General features: G+C 40.4%; 1 pseudogene; it reads left to right on the top strand.

Moving 5' to 3' along the window:
- Positions 1–352: 352 nt before the first annotated feature.
- LOC132240396 (small nucleolar RNA SNORA26) lies at positions 353–460 on the top strand (annotated as a pseudogene).
- The last annotated feature ends 7,510 nt before the right edge of the window (positions 461–7,970 follow it).

Below are 7,970 nucleotides of genomic sequence, written 5' to 3'. Positions count from 1 at the left end.
CATCTTGAGACAAATGCTGAAAGTGGAATATGAACTGTAGATTAGATAACAGTATTATATCAATGTTAAATTTATGAATTGGATATCTGTATTGTGATTACATAAGAGAAGATCTTTGTTCTTAGGAAATATGCCCTGAATTATTAAGGAGTAAGAGGTGCTTGATCTCAGAGAAAGAGAGAATAGAGTGGTGGTTACGAGGGCTTGGAGGGTGGGGAAAATGGAGAGGTATTGGTCCAAGGGTACGCATAGTTACAAAATCTAATGTACGTAGGGATCTAGTGTACAGCATGGCGATTATGGCTAATAATACTGTATTATATACCTGAAAGTTGCTAAGATGCCCTTTCCTGTGCCCCTTTAAGTGACGTAAGAGGCTAACACAGAAGGGCAAATTCTCCGTAAAACCCAGAAAGGAGACTGTGTAAACTCCTCTTTGGATCCTGTCTGAGTCACGCTGAAGCAGAAGAAACTTTCCTTTCAGTTTGAGCACCTTTGCGATATTTTTACATAGTATGTAGCATAGAGATACGTTTAAATTTAACCTTAGCTTTGATGATACATTAAGGTATGCTTTTTAAAATCTTCTGGGGATACCATCTAGTATTTTCAAATAGATAAGGGAATTTGGATACTTCGGTTATCTTTGAAGATGAAAAAATATCCAGACGATGGAGCATACATACCCAAGGCTTTTCCTAGACACCCTTTGAGACAACTGAACAGAATGTATCTGGAACTTTTTTTATGTCTGTTGTAAAGGTCATTTAAAAACTTTTCTTAAAAAAAGAAAGAAAGAAAGAAAGAAAGTTGCCCTGGCAATGTAGGTTAGTGGTTAGAACACTAGCCGGTGGGCCAAGGGTCTAGGGTTCCATTCCAGGTCAAGGGCATGTACCTGGGTTGCAGGTTCCATCTCTGGTCCTGGTCTGGTGCATTCAGGAAGCAACCAATTGATGTGTCTCTCTCACATCAATGTTCTCTCTCTCTCTCTCTCTCTCTCTCTCTCTCTCTCTCTCTCTCTCTTTCTCTCTCTCTCTCTCTCCCTTCTCCCTCCCTCTTTTCTACTCTAAAAATCGATGGGAAAAAACCCTAGAGTAAGGATTAATAAACAAACAAGAAAAAGAAGGTTGCTGCCCTGACTGGTTTGGCTCAGTGGATAGAGCGTCGGCCTGCGGACTGAAGGGTCCCGGGTTCGATTCCAGTCAAGGGCATGTACCTTGGTTGTGGGCACATCCCCAGTAGGGAGTGTGCAGGAGGCAGCTGATCGATGTTTCTCTCTCATCGATGTTTCTAACTCTCTATCCCTCCCCCTTCCTCTCTGTAAAAAATCAATAAAATATATTTTTTAAAAAAAGAAGGTTACTAAGAGAAGAAATATTTTATTTTATATTTATTCGTTTAATATTTATGTATGTACGTATGTATGTATGTATGTATGTATTTTTCCATCACCATTTATCCCCCATACATTTTTCCCAACTCCACTTCCCTACCAAGAGAATAAATCTTCAATGTTCTCACCACAAGAAATAAATGGTAATTATGTGATGTGGTGGAGATGGTAGCTAATGCTTTGGTGGTAATCATTTTGAAATATATAAATGTATCAAATCAACATGTTAAACACCTTAAACTCACACAATGTATATGTCAGCTATATCTAAATAAATGTGGGAGAAAAATACCATACTTAAACCCAAAAATTGGATAGGCCTCATCAGTTTTCCCTTTAGACACGTGGGGGGAAAAATTGCACAGAAAAAATGACAAGCCTGGCTGATGTTGCTCAGTGGTTGAGTGTGTTGACCCATGAATCAAGAGATCACAGTTCGATTCCCCATCATGTGCCTGGATTGTGGTCTGGATCCTCAGTGTGGGGTGTGCAGGAGGCAGCTGATCAACGATTCTCTCTCACCATTGATGTTTCTATCTCTCTCTTCCTCTCCTGTCTTCTCTCTGAAATCAATAAAGACATATTAAAAAAAAAAAAAAAGAAGGGGAAAGAAGAAGAAGAAAGGGAAGAGGAGGAGAAGTGGGTAGGAGAGGAAAAGCGATATCCTGAGTCAGTGGATAATTTGGAGAAATCAAATACAATTATGGGCCTAGATCAGTGCCTCTCAAATTTTTTTTTTTATAGAAGGTTTTTATTGTTGAGGTTTTATTTATTTATTTATTTATTTATTTATTTATTTATTTATTTTAATTGTTTTATTACTTAAAGTATTACAAAGAGTATTACATATGTCTCCTTTTTCCTCCCGCCCTTGACAATCCCCTGAGTGCCTCTCAAATTTTAAGTTATCCTTACATTAGGAGGGGATTTGTTAAAGGGCAAGTTTTGATTCAGCAGGTCTAGGATACTGATGCTACCCCAGCCTCTTCAGTAGCAAGTACTTTCTCAGTAGCAAGGCTCACCACAGTCTACCACAGGGGAACAATGCACAAGGAGTAGGTCATTCTGTAGGCGTTTAGCATCCATCTCTTCTCTGGTGCTATTGGGTTAGTCAGTGGTCAGCAAACTGAGGCTCGTGAGCCACATGCAGCTCTTTGGCTCTTCCACAAAATACCATGTGCAGGCGCACACGTACAGTGCGATTGAAACTTCGTGGCCCATGCGCAGAAGTCGGTATTAGAAATCGGGGGAGGATGGGGGTTAATGGGGGGGGATAAGGACACATTTGTAATACCTTAACTAATAAAGAATTAAAAAATATATATATAAGTAGCCATGAGCAATGGCCCAGACATTTTTCCAACCTGTCTACACAAATAAAATTATTTCATTCTCCTAATGAAAAAAAAAAATCATAGCCCTAGTTACTGCACATGACCTGTTGCTGCAATCTTGGGTCTAAATTGCCTCCCCAGCAGGCAGAGACCAGCTGATAATCCACACCCTGCAGTTGTACAATTGCTTTTACGTAATGACTCATGAAAGCAAACCAAAAGTGAAGAAATATTTGCATAGAAGGTGAATGTCCAACATCAAGACTATATTCAACATTGGTTCCAATCGCATTTACCTTTTCCCATATCACATCTGTGGAGACCTGAGATAAATCACCTAGCTACGTATGCTATTTCTACAACTAGAAAGCAGAGAAAATCATATTTACAACCCACCAAAGATATTGTGAAAAAGTGGGTTGGGTAATCTCGTTCCAAAAAAAGTATTTTTCTGTAAAAGCTGGATGCAGCAGTCACAAATACAGAGATCAAGCTACAGATTTCCCAAGTCAAGTAGAAGTTAGGCTGAACTAAATGATACCATGCCATTTTCACTTACACAAATGTTTCTTTTGAGCTTGCAGATCCCATACAACTTGGTCATTTGGGAAAAATGTCCTCCCACTTCTAATTTCAGTTGCTAAAAGGATAGTTATTTATATTAAATATGTATAATTATAGCTTAGAATTTAAACAATTGCAAGGTGATGTATGTATTTAAAGATGTTATTGAGCAAACAAATGAAAAGACAATTAGGTGAAAGTTTATTTAAACAGTTCAAAACTTACAAAAATTCATTTTATTTAATAAGGATTTTACCTTCCAAAGATGTTTATCTGCATTGTACTTGTTGCTATAAATATCTACCCATTTAATTTCAAGATGCAACCCTTTTAATAATAAAAGGATTAAAAGCTACTAACAAGAATCCCTATAGAAAAGACATATTGGTCCCTCTTTATTTATTTTTTAAAAAAATATGTTTTATTGATTTCAGAGAGGAAGGGAGAAGGAGAGAGATAGAAACATCAATGATGAAAGAGAATCATCAATCAGCTGCCTCTTCCTGCACGAACGGAGCCTGCAACCTGGGCATGTGCCCCGGGAATCAAACCGTGATCTTGTTGTAATGTACCCCGAGAATCACAGAAGGACTCCTCAAGAAGTCGAATTAAAGTCACATTTATTGCAATCCTGGACTATGAGGGGCCATTCCCCAAATCTCATAGTAATAAAATGGTCGAAAAACCAGGTTTATATAGGCAAAAATCACAAAGGTATTGATTACATCCCAGGGTTTGGAATGAGGAACCTGGTTCGCAAAAAGCAGTTTACCGAAGCAGAATTAAGCTTGTTAATTACAGTTTTGGGTCTCCAGATCACTGAGCTGACAGAAACACATTATCTGGGACCGCTGGGTTGACAGGAACACATTATCTAGAGCCCTCGGGTCTTGAGACCACTGAGTTGCCAGGAATTCATTATCTAAAGCCGTTGGGTCCCCAGCCACTGAATTGCCAGGAATTCATTATCTAGAGCCATCGAGGCAATTTAGAATTGTGCTGTCCTGGTCTTGGGACCACTGAGTCAACTGGAACGCATTATCTGTGGCCACTAAGACAATTTAGGATAATTGTGCTGTCCTGTTTCCCAGGTACAGAAGAATGTGCTTTCTAAAACCAGTAAGATAACAATCAATGGGATAGTCATTCAATCGAGTGGGATGATTTATACAATTCAGAAAATCAAAAGAACTTTTCTATTGTTAAGCCAAACAAAAGGATTAGAGTTAAACTACAGTTTCTACCTGAGATGGTTGCTACCATACTTCAATCTCCTGATTCATAGGTCCACACTCAACCACTGAGTCATGCCGGTCAGGCCGTATTGGTCTCTCTAAATGACAAAAACAACAATCCAAAACCCAGCTTTCTAGGCATGTGCGTATTCCCCACCCACACCCAGTCAACACAGTCATGGGATGAATGCGCGGGCTCTATCTGTTTTTATTTGCAGTCATCTAGTAAATACTATCTTCCCTAAACCAGGGACACTTAAGGGTAAATGATATGCACTGCTCCTCCACAACCAGAGGGTAAATAGCTGAAATCACCCTACTCAGGAGATAGATGGCAGAAATCCATTTAGTGCCGTTTACCAACCACACCCAAGTTAAGGGAATAAACCTCATTTTGGTAAATCAACATAAAGCTGATGAATATTCTATGGATCCCCCTCTAAGAGCTCCCCTAAGCCCCCAGCCTTTAAACCTTTCCCAGGAGCACACCAGACTTGCCCCCACCCCTTACCTCTACCCCTCCCCCCACCCCCACCCCTTCTGTCCTCACATGCATGCTTCTCCTAAGTTGTAAGGGATCCCAAGAGACTTGCAGCCAGGGCAGCAATGGGCAGTGGCGGTTCATTCCAGGCAAATCCCCTGACTGTCCCCAAAACCCCCTTTTCTCTGATTCCGTAGTGAGCCAAAGCAGACCAGCCTAGGCTCATTTCCTCAGCCCTTCCTGTTTCACTGCCCCCAGCTTTAATAAATGTCCTCTAAAACTCACCTGGACTCCTGTTGTGAAATTTTTCCTGCATGAAGTCAAGAATCCATACACTACTGGCTGGTCCTAGGCAGACCCGTTCAGGGCCAGGTCCCTTTTCTGGTAACATTTTCTACCCCTAAATTTTTAGGCTTTGGTGGATGTGATTCGGTATTTACATTTGATTGCCTCTGCTCTAAATCTTTTGAGAGTTTCTACGTATCTAGTGGATTTAAAAACCCAGCTTTGTAGGTATCTGCATATTCCCCATCCACACCCAGTCAACACAGTCATGGGATGAAATCTTAGGCTCAATCTGTTTTTATTTTTCTCACTTTTGTTTTGCAAAATTGTAGCTACTTACCAGCCAGAATGGCTTCAGGCCTGTTTCAGTGGTTTGGGAGTGGTTGTTGTGGAGTTTGTAATATATCAAATAATGTTGACCTGGCTTTTATAGATGCACCAGGCAATAAGACTCACACTTTGTTCTCCAAGTAGAACAGCCTCAAAATGGGTGGTACATCCCACAGCACACCCCACACGGGAGATGGAGCTCACAATCCGGGCATATTCCCTGACCAGGAATCAAATTGTGATCTCCTAGTTCATAGGTGGATGCTCAACCACTGAGCCATGTTAACAAGGCACTTATTGACTCTCTTAATGGCAGGCCCCTGTTTTCTGTAAATAAATTCCCTTATTCCTTTTTTTAAAAATATATTTTTATTGCTATAGAGCAGCGGTTCTCAATCTGTGGGTCGCAACCCCTTTGGCAGTCAAAATACCCTTTCACAGGGGTCACCTAAGACCATCCTTCATATCAGATATTTACATTACGATTCATAACAGTAGCAACATTACAGTTATGAAGTAGCAACAAAAATAATTTTATGCTTGGGTCACAACATGAGGAACTGTATTTAAAGGGCCAGAAGGTTGAAAACCACTGCTATAGAAGAAGGGAGAGGAAGAGAGAGAAACATCAATGATGAGAGAGAATCATTGCTCGACTACCTCCTGCATGACCCCTACTGGGGATTGGGCCTGCAACCTGGGCATGTGCCCTTGACTGGAATCAACCCCGGAACCTTTCAGTCCGCAGGCCGACACTCTATCCACTGAGCCAAACCGGCTAGGGAAAATTCCCTTATTCTTGACTAGTTAGTAGAAACCATTCACTTGATAAGCCTAAGGACAATCAGTTCTAAACCCCCTTTTCTAATTTCTTAAATGCCATCTTCTTGTCAACCTGAGGCTCATATTCAAAATTACTCATCCTGCTTTTTCCTACCTCACTGGGAATAAGCATTTTTATTATTAAATAGTATACTTAACATTCGAATCTGAAGTATTTGCCATTGGAAGTCTTCACCAAAGTCAAGAGCTACCCCAAGAGCGAGGAGGTTGACCTGACAAACGGGAGTCATCAAAACGACCAAAGACCGTGATGGGAGGCATATTTCAGGTGGTTTTGGAAGCTTCCAGCTCTCTCTTTCAAGAAAACGTTAACAATTCGAGGATGTTGATGTTTCTTCTGTGGATGAAAATGAGAGAATCATTGATTGGCTGCCTCCTGTAGGTTCTACACTGGGGATCGAGCCTACAGCCCGGGCACATGCCCTGACTAGGATGGACACGATGACCTCGTCTTAGGTCATAGGGGTAGAAAGTCTTGAGAGCAGATAGTCTCTCACACATCTTCCTCAGGATAGGTGAAGCAGAAGTGAGAATAATACAGACCAATTCCTCTTCTTCCAAAGTTATTCTTACACTAACAATAGGAACCCAGCTGCTCCTGACCTTAGAAGGTCATTTTCAATTTTTGGCTGAACTATAAGGGGAATATTTCTCCTGGGTAAATAATTGGTTTTCTGAACATGGAAAGATATTTTCAGCTTCTAAGAAGAAATCAGGGTCACCTAAATGATATCTTTATTCAGCAAGGACACAGGCTTTCAGGAAGTTTACTTTTGCCAACGTAATTAGTAGTTACTTTACAGGACAATAACATCCAGGTTTCATGCTAGGATGAAAGGAGGTGATTTTCCGGTTAGTGCTAATTGAAAATTGAAGCAAAGAGAACTTTGCAATCAAAACAGGAAGGGAAACCAGACAGTAATATGACAAGACCTTAGGGTTTTGTTCTTTTACAGCAAGTAGGAAAGCAAAGTTTTTTAACCACTTTCATCAGAGCCAAATTACTTGGAAGAATGTCTTCTACATGTTGTCTCTACTTCTTCATCCCTCCCATCCCCCTTTCCCTCTGACCTGGCTTTGCCCCCACCATTTCATCAAACCTGCTTTCATCATGGTTAACAATGACTTCCTTGTTGCCCAATCAGATGGACACTTTTTTGTTTTGTTTTTGTATTTGCTGATTTCTAAGCATCACTGACCCAGTTGACTGCCCTATAAAATTCCTGGAATATGCACCTGATTTCTGGGATACCACTTTCTTTTCGTTTGCCATCTCTTTACCATTTATGTGAGTTCTTTCTCCACTATTCAACCTCTAAATGTTGGGGAATCCTGAGCTTTTTATCTCATCTTTCTATGCTCTTTCTCAAGATCTTATCCAATCCCATGGTGTTGATTCCATCTAGATGCCAACAATGTCAACATTAATATCATCACCCTTGATATCTTTCTGGAACTTAAGATTCCAACTACCTACTTGATATTCCCACTAAGGAATTTCACAA

This window comes from Myotis daubentonii, chromosome 8, assembly GCF_963259705.1.
Source record: "Myotis daubentonii chromosome 8, mMyoDau2.1, whole genome shotgun sequence".
NCBI classification, from domain to species: Eukaryota; Metazoa; Chordata; class Mammalia; order Chiroptera; family Vespertilionidae; genus Myotis; species Myotis daubentonii.
Note: the sequence above shows the minus strand (reverse complement) of the source record. Positions and strands in the feature narration are given on the sequence as shown.